This window comes from Anabrus simplex, chromosome 9 (assembly GCF_040414725.1).
Source record: "Anabrus simplex isolate iqAnaSimp1 chromosome 9, ASM4041472v1, whole genome shotgun sequence".
NCBI lineage: Eukaryota > Metazoa > Arthropoda > Insecta > Orthoptera > Tettigoniidae > Anabrus > Anabrus simplex.
In genome coordinates, this window is record NC_090273.1 from 24,244,196 (window position 1) to 24,257,490 (window position 13,295).

Sequence of the window (13,295 nt, forward strand, 5' to 3'; positions counted from 1 at the left end):
AACAAGTTCCAAGAAGGATATTCCAGGAATCATTAATGAACAAGGGGAGTGTGTATGCGCGGATCTTCAAAAGGCAGAAGTATTCAGTCAGCAGTAAGTAAAGATTGTTGGTTACAAGGATAATTTTCAGATAGAGGAGGTGACTAATACTGAAGAAGTATTAAAATTTACCTGTGACAGCAAAGACATTTACAGTAAGCTACCAAAGTTGAAAACTAGAAAAGCAGCTGGAATTCATAAGGTTTCGGGGGATATACTAAAGACAATGGGTTGGGATATAGTACCATATCTGAAGTACTTATTTGATTATTGTTTGCATGAAGGTACTATACCAAATGAATGGAGAATTGCTATAGTAGCCCCTGTGTATAAAGGAAAGGGTGATAGACATAAAGCCGAAAATTACAGGCCAATCAGTTTGACATGCATTGCGTGTAAGCTTCGGGAAAGCATTCTTTCTGATTATATAAGACATGTTTGCGAAATTAATAACTGGTTCGATAGAAGGCAGTTTGAGTTTAGGAAAGGTTATTCCACTGAAGCTCAACTTGTAGGATTCCAGCAAGCTATAGCAGATATCCTGGATTCAGGAGGTCAGATTTATTGTATTGCGATTGATCTGTCTAAGGTATCTGTCCCTGTAATAATTAAGAGGGGAATTCCTCAAGGCAGTATTATTGGACCTTAATGTTTTCTTATATATATCAATGATATGTGTAAAGAAGTAGAATCAGAGATAAGGCTTTTTGCAGATGATGTTATTCTGTACAGAGTAATAAATTACAATATTGTGAGCAACTGCAAAATGACCTCGATAATGTCGTGAGATGGACAGTAGGCAATGGTATGATGATAAACGGGGTTAAAAGTCAGGTTGTGAGTTTCACTAATAGGAAAAGTCCTCTCAGTTTTAATTACTGCGTTGATGGGTTGAAAGTTACTTTTGGGGATCATTGTAAATATCTAGGTATTAATATAAGGGAAGATCTTCATTGGGGTAATCACATAAATATGATTGTAAATAAAGGGTACAGATCTCTGCACATGGTTATTATGGTATTTAGGGGTTGTAGTAAGGATGTAAAGGAGAGGGCATATAAGTCTCTAGTAAGAGCCCAACTAGAGTATGGTTCCAATGTATGGGACCCTTACCACGATTACTTGATTCAAGAACTGGAAAAAAATCCAAAGGAGAGCAGCTCGATTTCTTCTGGTCGATTTTTGACAAAAGATTAGCGTTACAAAAATGTTGCAAAGTTTGGGCTAGGAAGACTTGGGAGAAAGGAGACGAGCTGCTCCACTAAGTGGCATGTTCCGAGCTGTCAGCGGAGAGATGGCGTGGGAGGACATCAATAGACGAACAAGTTTGAGTGGTGTCTTTAAAAGTAGGAAAGATCACAATATGAAGATAAAGTTGGAATTCAAGAGGACAAACTGGGGCAAATATTCGTTTATAGGAAGGGGAGTTAGATATTGGAATAACTTACCAAGGGAGATGTTCAATAAATTTCCAATTTTTTGGAATCTTTTAAGAAAAGACTAGGAAAACAACAGATGGGGAATCTGCCACCTGGGCGACTGCCCTAAATGCAGATCAGTAGTGAATGAAAAATAGACTGTGTAACTGAACATTACGACATTATCGTGTGCGACATAAAATGTACAGACTGTTCAGAATTCAAGAACTGTATTAAAACTGACAGTCGGGAGCACAATGCATTCAGCGTATCGAACTTGTGCAGTTGAACATTGACGGTTCGATCACATTGTTAAGCGGAACCTTGGTTTAAATATCACAAGTAAAATTTCCCTATGACGTTAAACTTGTTAATCATGAACCGACATTGCTATAACACACCAAATGGCGTGAGGAATTTGACGCCACATGCATAGACTTAACCACCCTTGTCATCGTGATAACGTGGTAGCTTCCGGGGGACGTATGGTGATGGTGTTCCTGGGCATCGGCGGATATGTGGTACTACGAAGACGCAGTCAGACGGAGCTAGCAACTTCAAGATCCAGAACGACAACTCAAAGGTGATATGTATCTGTGTTGTTTAAAGAACAGTCAGTTCCAACTTTATGAACTGTGACTTCCAATTTGAGGCGACACTCCGCAGATAAAAAGATACTTTTACCTAATGCATGGATTTTCACGAAACTTTGTGGGAATGTCACCTACATACAAGTACAGATATCACGAACATTTCTTTCATATACAATTTTTAGTTTTCCAAAATATTTTTTTGAAATTCTTAATTCCATTTTTTCATGAAATAATATTAAAATGTTAATCTAAATTCGTAATTAGGTAGACAATACTTCTTTTAAAAGCACTACGTATCGATTTTTCTGTACATAATTTATGTAAGGAGATATATCGTACTTAAGTTTGTGTAATTTTTACGTTCTAAAATTTTGGACTTAAAAATCCCTACTATTTGAAACAAATTCTGCAATCAAATATTCCATACTTAGGTTTATTAACATAGCTGTGATACATATACCATATAAATTTTATCACATTTGGCGGAATAGTATGGGAGAAAATGGAATTTACACTGACTGACAGAGCAAATGCAACACCAAGAAGGAGTGGTTCGAAAGGGATGAAAGTTGGGGAAAAAACAGAGACGGCACGGACGAATAATTGATGTTTATTTCAAACCGATATGCAGGTTACACAATGCGCACGGCATCGACTCAGTAGGATGTAGGACCACCGCGAGCGGCGATGCACGCAGAAACACGTCGAGGTACAGAGTCAATAAGAGTGCGGATGGTGTCCTGAGGGATGGTTCTCCATTCTCTGTCAACCATTTGCCACAGTTGGTCGTCCGTACGAAGCTGGGGCAGAGTTTGCAAACGGCGTCCAATGAGATCCCACACGTGTTCGATTGGTGAGAGATCCGGAGAGTACGCTGGCCACGGAAGCATCTGTACACCTCGTAGAGCCTGTTGGGAGATGCGAGCAGTGTGTGGGCAGGCATTATCCTGCTGAAACAGAGCATTGGGCAGTCCCTGAAGGTACGGGAGTGCCATCGGCCGCAGCACATGCTGCACGTAGCGGTGGGCATTTAACGTGCCTTGAATACGCACTAGAGGTGACGTGGAATCATACGCAATAGCGCCCCAAACCATGATGCCGCGTTGTCTAGCGGTAGGGCGCTCCACAGTTACTGCCGGATTTGACCTTTCTCCACGCCGACGCTACACTCGTCTGCGGTGACTATCACTGACAGAAACAGAAGCGTGACTCATCGGAGAACACGACGTTCCGCCATTCCCTCATCCAAGTCGCTCTAGCCCGGCACCATGCCAGGCGTGCACGTCTATGCTGTGTAGTTAATGGTAGTCTTCTGAGCGGACGCCGGGAGTGCAGGCCTCCTTCAACCAATCGACGGGAAATTGTTCTGGTCGATATTGGAACAGCCAGGGTGTCTTTCACATGCTGAAGAATGGCGGTTGACGTGGCGTGCGGGGCTGCCACCGCTTGGCGGCGGATGCGCCGATCCTCGCGTGCTGACGTCTCTCGGGCTGCGCCTGGACCCCTCGCACGTGCCACATGTCCCTGCGCCAACCATCTTCGCCACAGGCGCTGCACCGTGGACACATCCCTATGGGTATCGGCTGCGATTTGACGAAGCGACCAACCTGCCCTTCTCAGCCCGATCACCATACCCCTCGTAAAGTCGTCTGTCTGCTGGAAATGCCTCCGTTGACGGCGGCCTGGCATTCTTAGCTATACACGTGTCCTGTGGCACACGACAACACGTTCTACAATGACTGTCGGCTGAGAAATCACGGTACGAAGTGGGCCATTCGCCAACGCCGTGTCCCATTTATCGTTCGCTACGTGCGCAGCACAGCGGCGCATTTCACATCATGAGCATACCTCAGTGACGTCAGTCTACCCTGCAATTGGCATAAAGTTCTGAACACTCCTTCTTGGTGTTGCATTTGCTCTGTCAGTCAGTGTAAATGTAAAATTACAATTGGCAAACAAAGCATTATTACAGTGATAAATTGTTTGAATTCATCGGAATAACTTCGTGACAAGAGAAAATAAGCTCAATCTTCGGAGTGTCGCATTAACTTTCAAGCCCACAAGTTACTTCCAGTTTTCCAAGTAACTATCAATTTCTTAGGTGACTTCCAATTTGACTTTCAAGTTCATAAGTTACTTTCAATTTCTCAAGTAACTATCAATTTCTGAAGTGACTTTCAATCTTACAAATAATTTTCAATTTTACACGTAAAGCAAGTGTAATATTTAGTCTTACCAGAGCTACTCTAAGCTCAAACGAACTTGCTAACGAGTGGAAATAACTTTGAAGGACATTTGTAGAATGCAGTCGAGACAGCCGTTTCGTTAGATATTTTTCCAGTGAATTAGTACTTGAGTAATAACACATTTACTAATTATTTCAAGAGTGAACTCCAATTAATTTACGATAATTTTTTAATTAGGCATTCAGTTCGGAACTTCAAGAGTGAACTTTAATTATTTTCATAATAAGTCAAACTGATTAATTATTCCAAGAAGAAACTTTATTTATTTCGTTATAGTTTTGAATTGAGCGTTTGCTTGAAATTTTAAGAAATAACTCTGACCATTTTACTATATCTAAGTGTCAGTCACTAGCAGAATTCAAACGTAAAGAATAAATTTTATTTGATTTCAAATATCAAATTTTGATGGTGTGCAAGTTCCATTTGACAAGGATTTCATGACATCACAGGGAATTTATTTACATTTGCCAATAGTAATCAAAGTTAGTGTGGCCTACTACGCAATATTTATTTACATTTGCCAATAGTAATAAAAGTTGTTGTGACCTACTATGCAATATTTATTCAACCACAATTTCCTCTCTGTACACTCTCCTGCTGTAATACCGCACACGTCCTGCGTACTGTTCATGCTCGATCACGCGCGTGATTAAGCGCGCGTCTGTTGCTGGTACAATATAGAAGATTTTATTTCATTTATTGTATTCACTGGTTAAGTGTAAGACAGGCATACGTGCCCCTAACTTTGCCAGTTAAAATAAACCATGTATCTGTCTATCCATCTTCATTATAGACTGTTATGCCTTTCAAATTTCAATCTAGAAACATCAGTGAATTTACTTAACGCTTATAACGTGCTCCGAATTTTTCTACTGTTTTATGGATTGTACGCTTACTACGCTGCATATGCCGCTACTAACCTGCCTGTGCTCTCTTCGCCCGTCCAGTTTCAACTGCTCGTGCTGCTTACCCTCCCTCTTTCCTTCCCCTACCGCTTCGCTGCGCATTGGGTACTGTATGCTCTCGTCCTTTCTGGACGCTTCTACCTGAATATAAATTGGCCTGCTCTGGGCTTGAGCAGCGAGTTCGGATGTACACGACGATTTGTGTGGAGGGAGGACTTGGTTTTATTTTGCTACCAGCTGGACTGTGTGCAATGTTTCTTTTAAAATGTGCTTTTGTATACCGTTGAAAAGCTACGACTGCTGGACGGGTGAGCGAAAACTTTAATTTATTTCATTTCCATGTTGTTCTTTGAACTTTCTTTTAATGCTGTACTTCCTTAATTTTCAAATTGCCGTTACTGGCTACCAATGACAGTTCATGTTGATAATAAGCTAACTGCAGCTATTGATAGCGGTACCTTACTTTGGAATTACATTACCATCTCACTCCGAAGTTGGACTTTGTGGTACGTCAAGTGATTGCTGCGATATGAACCATTCAAATTTAACTGTTTTCTCGAGCAAACGCATGAATAGAATCAATTGAACTATCACCTAGCTTCTGTTTGCTATTTTGGAATTTCATCGATACTGACTGATCCTATTTTTCCAAATCCCTGTTGGCAGCCATCGGCACTGGTTTCTTTCACGTCCCTCCCCTTTCCCCACCTTCCTATTCCGCATCCCTTCCGCGCCTTTTTTCTTCTACATGTATTATTGTACAGTGGCCCATATGTCTTTCAAATTTTAATGTTTTTTCGTGTTCATAAGTAAATTTCTGTTTTCCTTGTGTAGGACACTCCTCATGTAAAAAGTGGTTGTATTATTATTGAAGGTTTCGAGTCTAGCTGTTCTCTTTAAAAAACAATCTGAAAATTAATATGGTCGTCCCATCTGTTTTTTCTCTTTTGGAAGTCAGAACTAACTGACCTTTGGATGATTGTTGTTTTCTTTGGCTTGTAAATGTTTCTTCTGGGTGTTTTTTGCTAATATATTGTTATTATAAAAAAACCATTTCTTCATTGCCCTTTTTTGTTGTCGTACGCCTTTCCTTGCCCTCACAAATTTTGTACCTACCTCGGTTCCTCTGAATATATGGACTCAGTGAAAATGCTTCCATTTATGCGCTCTGCTGAAAACCTTTCACCTTGAAAATTGAAAACTACCTGAGAACTTGTGCACGGACGGACTTATATATATATATTTTTTTGGAGTGTTGTTACATCCCTTTTGTTACGCCATCACGTGCGTTGATTGGTACTGCGTCAGTTGGATTAGTATCCTGTTTTATGCCTTGTGTTTTTCTTGGTGCATTGTCTTACCATTCCCATTTTGGTGCATGGCGAGATCATATTCTGAGCGTACATACTTTACCTAAAAATACGACACAGACCTACCCATACCTCCACGTCTCACACATATACACACTTAGAAAAACCCCACAAATGGTAGCAGCCATTTTTCTCTCATTACTCCATTTCTTTTAGTAAATTTTCCATTATGGCATGCTTCTCTGATAATTTCCCTTTGGGTGACGACAATTCTTCTCCCCCTCCTACTTATCATAATCTTTCTTTGCCTAACCCTCCCGTCAATGACTTGATTTCTTTTTCTATTTCTACTCCTCCGAGTTCCTTCTCTTATCCTTCGACTCCTTCATCCACCAACCCGTTTTCTGATCACAAATCTTTCCCCTTTTTTCACCATCACAACATGGCTCCGGATCTAGGCCCCCATTCTTCTCCATCCACTCCCCAACTTAGTGCTGTTGACAGTTCCTTGAATGTTCATATTATCAAACAATCTTTACTTCAGGTTCCGCAGTTAATAGCGACTGATCCTCGTAACCTTACTATGTGGCTTTTCTCTGTTCGTAAATTTCTCAATCTCAATTTAGCCTCTTTTCCTCAAATGCTTGGTTTGTTATCCGCTAAGACCACGGGTTTTTTTTTCTAAATTTTGGTTGGATAACATGTCTCATTTTTCCACCTGGTATGAGTTACGTAATGCTATTCATAATTATTTTTTGCCTTATGAGATACGTTTTAAACTCAGTACCGAGTTCATTCGTCGTCACCAACTTCCGACTGAATCCGCACATGATTATTTAGATTCTATCACTACTTATAGTGATGTACTAAATATTGCCCATAATGTTGCTGAATTAATTTCGATTGTTCAGTTTTATGCTACTCCCTCCTTTCGACAACTTTTTAATGCACTGAACCCTCCAACTTCTATGCTTCAATTATATAATCTGGCTCAATCTCATGCTTTGTCTGCGTTAAGCGATACTTCTTATTATTCTTCCGTTCCACCACCGCCTATTCCGTCTTCCTTTTCCTCCACATCATCTTCTGCTCTGCGTCCTTCTAATGTTCGTTCCCCCATTGTCTGTTTTCGCTGTAAAGGTCCGGGTCATATTTCTAAGTTTTGCACCACTCTGCCTGTGGGAAACGCCTTTCCCCCTCGCCGCTAGGCAGTCGGCGTATTCATGGGGAAAATCTGCCTTCCCACACTCTTCAGACACCTCGTCCTACCTCTGTGATTTCACCCATTCCCTTCACCTCTTCTTCCTTTTCGCCTTGTTCTACCTCTTTCCTACCTCCGACCTCTCATGTTCTCGTCACCGTTAATAACCTACCCTCTCTTGCTTTGTTAGATTCTGGTGCTGCTGTTTCTCTTATTAGTTTGCCATTTTTTCAATCTTTGCAATCTTTATGTCCCCAGCTCTCCTATTCTCCCTCTACTGTACGTTGTATTTCTGCCTGCAATCAACCTTTAGAAATCGTTGGTGCTATTTCTTTGAATATTAAGATGCAAGATTTTTCTTGGCCTTTTACCTTTTTGGTTGTTCAGACCTTATCATCACCTATTATTTTAGGTTTTGATTTTTTTTCCCATACTGGACTTATATTGGATTCGGTCAACTCTACGGTCTCCTTTCATTTTTCCTCTAAGTCTATTCCATTGGTTCATAGTTTTGACTCCCCTCTTTCTCATCCCTCTACATGTTTACCTATAAATTCTGTTCATTCTGACCGCGTTCAGTCCTTACTTGAAGAGTTTTCCGATGTCATTACCCCCACTTTGGGCACCGTTAAAAATTTTTCTGCTCACATTGATCTTACTGATCCTACCCCGGTTCGTTCTTCTCCTTATTTTTTGAGTCCCCCTCGCATGAAAATTTTGAATGCCTTAGTTGACCAAATGCTTCAAACTGAGACTATTATTCCATCATCTTCTAATTATGCCTCTCCCGCTTTCATCGTCGATAAACCCGATGGATCCTCTCGTTTTATAGTGGACTATAGAAAATTAAATTCTCGCATCCTCTATGATGCCTATCCCATGCCAAAATTGCAATCTGCTTTTCAACATTTTTCAAATGCTCAGTTTTTTACCATCTTTGATTTAAATTCGGCTTATAATCAAATTCCTTTAGATGACGTTAGTTCTCGCTATACGGCTTTTATTACCCCGAATGGACTATATCAATTCAAAAAAGTCCCTTTCGGTTTGAATCTTGGCTCCCAAATTATGCAGCGGTTTGTGGATTCCTTGTTTGCTGATATAAAATATAAATACTTATTTCCTTTTATTGATGATATTCTTATTTATTCTTCAGATTTTGAAACCCATTTACTCCATGTTCGTGAAGTATTGACTCGCCTCCGCTCAGTCGGCTTAACTGTCAACCCTTCTAAGGTGCTTATCGCCCAGACATCTATTAAATTTTTGGGTCACATCTTAAGTTCACAGGGGGTGGCTGTCGACCCTGAAAGAGTTTCTGCCATTCACAAAATACCTCCTCCCTCTAATCTTAAGCAATTACGTTCTTTTCTTGGGATGATTGGTTTTTATGCCAAATATATTCCCAATTTTTCTTTACTTTCCGAACCCCTCAAGCTGCTTAAACGTAAAGGTATCAAATTTCATTGGTCTTCTCTTCAACAAACCGCCTTTGATACGTTAAAATCTAAACTCTCTCAGGCCCCTCTTTTGCAAATCCCTGATTTTGATTTTAAATTTGAACTTTCCACTGACGCCTCCGATGTTGCCATAGGTGCTGTTCTCCAGCAGACGAAGAACGATCAAACTTTACCTGTTGCTTATTTCAGTCGTCTTCTTACCCCCGTTGAACGTAAATATTCTGTGTATGAAAGGGAGGCTTTAGCTCTCATTCTTTCCATTGAGCATTTTGCGGAGTACTTAGACCATCGCGAATTTTTAGTTAGTACTGATAACCAGGCCCTTTCTTGGTTATTACATAATGCCCCCAAAATTGGACGTACCGGTAGATGGTTGCTTCGCCTATCCCGTTTCAAATTTTCTCTTAAGTTCGTTTCCGGGTATCATAATTCTGTTGCTGACGCGCTATCTCGGCTTTTTGATGATACTTCATCTCATCTTTCTGAGCTTAATCAACTTCCTATCAACTCTGTTACTTCTATTTCTTCCCTTATCAATTTTCCCCTTTCCTTTCAATCATGTCTTGATCATCAAAAACTTGATCCTTATTGTCAACAACTTTGTCAAGATCTTTCTTCTCCCGATTATTCTGGCCCCTTTCGTCTCCACAATCAGCTTTTAATTTTCAAACCTACTCCGCGCGCCACTCCTCGTCTCGTTCTCCCTTCCAGTCTCCGACAAATGGTTTTTCAGTATTTCCATGGATCCCCTGTTGGGGGTCACTTTGGCATGTCTAAAACTTATGCTCGTCTTGCTTCTCAGTTCTTTTGGCCTCAGATGCGGAAAGAGGTATATTCGTGGGTCCGCTTATGTGACTTGTGTCAGAAACATAAGCCCCCCAATCATCAGCCCTATGGTAATTATGCTGCTTCCCCCCCCTACTTACCCTGCTGAGAAATTCTATGTTGATATTGTGGGACCTCTTGTAAAATCTTCGAAATCTAACTCTTATATTTTCACCTTACTCGATGGGTTTTCTAAATTTATTGTTCTTCGTCCTTTACGAACTATTTCTTCCCAGATAATTATTAACTTACTTTCTACCCAAATTTTCCCCATCACTGGAATTCCTAAAATGTTGGTGTCTGATAATGCTACTGTTTTCACTTCTAAACTCTTCTATAATTTTTGTTTTTCTCATGGGATTAAGAAAATCAATATTTCCCCCTACCACCCTCAAGCTAACATCGTTGAGCGTTATCATCGTAATCTAAAATCCCTTCTATCTATTTTTCATTCACATGATCACCGGACTTGGGATGCCGAATTGCCTTATTTTGCCTTGGCATCAAACGCTACTGTTCATAATTCAACCTCTTATACTCCGGCTAAATTATTTTTAGGCCGTGAATTACACACCCCTCTCTCTTTGACATGGGATTTGTCCTCTTTGTTGAACACACCACCTCATCTTCTCACCCCTGATCATTTGCAAGATGCTCTCAAAAAGTTGTTTCAAGCCAGAGACCTCCATAAAAAAAACTTACAATTCTCGCGTTCGCTCTCCCACCTTCAACCCTTTGGATTTAGTTCTCTTCAAAAACCATCCCATCAGTTCCTCCTCTCAACACTTATCTGCTAAGCTTTCTCCCCGTTGGCTTGGGCCCTTTCGCATTCTTTCCTTTCCGTCCCCTGTTACAGCTTTGTTGCAATCCTTGGACAATCCTAATGATATTCGTAAGGCTCATTTTTCCCTCTTAAAAAAGTTCTCCGCTTAACCCCTTGGCTTGCCGCAGGGATGGACAATTCATACTTCATTTCATCTTTTTTTTCCTAGTGTACTATTGTTTTTTCTTTACTTGCGTTTGTTCACCCATGTCCCCCCCTTTTTTCTTTCCCTTTTTTCTGTGGTTCATATCTTTGCTTTTTTCTTTCGCTCATCCGGTCATGCTCCCTCCACACACTTCGTCACTTCCTCCGACTCCCCCATCGATCATTTCCCCTGATGGGTTTCTTTTTTTTATGGGACACCATCTTACTAAATACTCCTCTGTCATTGTACTTTCATTTACTTAACTTTTTTTGTAAAATTTTTGTACGGCCACTTATATATACATATTGTAACTTTTATTGTAAAACTTTTTGTAACCCCTCTCCTTTTCTTGTCTCATCCCTCCCTTTTTTTTCGATCCGGAATGTTCTTTCTCTTTTATCCCCTCCCCTCTGCCCCTCCCTTTTTTTTTCTCTTCTCTTCTTACTTGTAACTCATGCCTGTTCCTGCTTTTTGTTTTTGCCTCCTCGACGACGACACTCTCTTCGTGTTCCTGAGTTCGGCGCCCCTCTGGAGCATCAATGGACTTTCGTCGCTTCTACACCCAATCCTTCGGATTTCTCCGGCTGCTGGGAGTATATAACGTGCTCCGAATTTTTCTACTGTTTTATGGATTGTACGTTTACTACGCTGCATATGCCGCTACTAACCTGCCTGTGCTCTCTTCGCCCGTCCAGTTTCAACTGCTCGTGCTGCTTACCCTCCCTCTTTCCTTCCCCTACCGCTTCGCTGCGCATTGGGTACTGTATGCTCTCGTCCTTTCTGGACGCTTCTACCTGAATATAAATTGGCCTGCTCTGGGCTTGAGCAGCGAGTTCGGATGTACACGACGATTTGTGTGGAGGGAGGACTTGGTTTTATTTTGCTACCAGCTGGACTGTGTGCAATGTTTCTTTTAAAATGTGCTTTTGTATACCGTTGAAAAGCTACGACTGCTGGACGGGTGAGCGAAAACTTTAATTTATTTCATTTCCATGTTGTTCTTTGAACTTTCTTTTAATGCTGTACTTCCTTAATTTTCAAATTGCCGTTACTGGCTACCAATGACAGTTCATGTTGATAATAAGCTAACTGCAGCTATTGATAGCGGTACCTTACTTTGGAATTACATTACCATCTCACTCCGAAGTTGGACTTTGTGGTACGTCAAGTGATTGCTGCGATATGAACCATTCAAATTTAACTGTTTTCTCGAGCAAACGCATGAAAAGAATCAATTGAACTATCACCTAGCTTCTGTTTGCTATTTTGGAATTTCATCGATACTGACTGATCATATTTTTCCAAATCCCTGTTGGCAGCCATCGGCACTGGTTTCTTTCACGTCCCTCCCCTTTCCCCACCTTCCTATTCCGCATCCCTTCCGCGCCTTTTTTCTTCTACATGTATTATTGTACAGTGGCCCATATGTCTTTCAAATTTTAATGTTTTTTCGTGTTCATAAGTAAATTTCTGTTTTCCTTGTGTAGGACACTCCTCATGTAAAAAGTGGTTGTATTATTATTGAAGGTTTCGAGTCTAGCTGTTCTCTTTAAAAAACAATCTGAAAATTAATATGGTCGCCCCATCTGTTTTTTCTCTTTTGGAAGTCAGAACTAACTGACCTTTGGATGATTGTTGTTTTCTTTGGCTTGTAAATGTTTCTTCTGGGTGTTTTTTGCTAATATATTGTTATTATAAAAAAACTATTTCTTCATTGCCCTTTTTTTGTTGTCGTACGCCTTTCCTTGCCCTCACAAATTTTGTACCTACCTCGGTTCCTCTGAATATATGGACTCAGTGAAAATGCTTCCATTTATGCGCTCTGCTGAAAACCTTTCACCTTGAAAATTGAAAACTACCTGAGAACTTGTGCACGGACGGACTTATATATATATATTTTTTTTGGAGTGTTGTTACATCCCTTTTGCTACGCCATCACGTGCGTTGATTGGTACTGCGTCAGTTGGATTAGTATCCTGTTTTATGCCTTGTGTTTTTCTTGGTGCATTGTCTTACCATTCCCATTTTGGTGCATGGCGAGATCATATTCTGAGCGTACATACTTTACCTAAAAATACGACACAGACCTACCCATACCTCCACGTCTCACACATACACACACTCAGATAAAACCCCACACGCTGCATAATCCTCTGTTTGTAACTAGCTATATGACCTCGTTTCTATACCTCTTATCGTCGTCTTGGTCTTCCTCTGTTTATCTTACTTTCAATAGCCGAGTCCATTATTCTCCTATTCTAAGCTGATTTCGGTGTACAGTTTCATTTATCGAGTTCATTCCTAACTTAGCCTTTATTTCCTCATTCCGA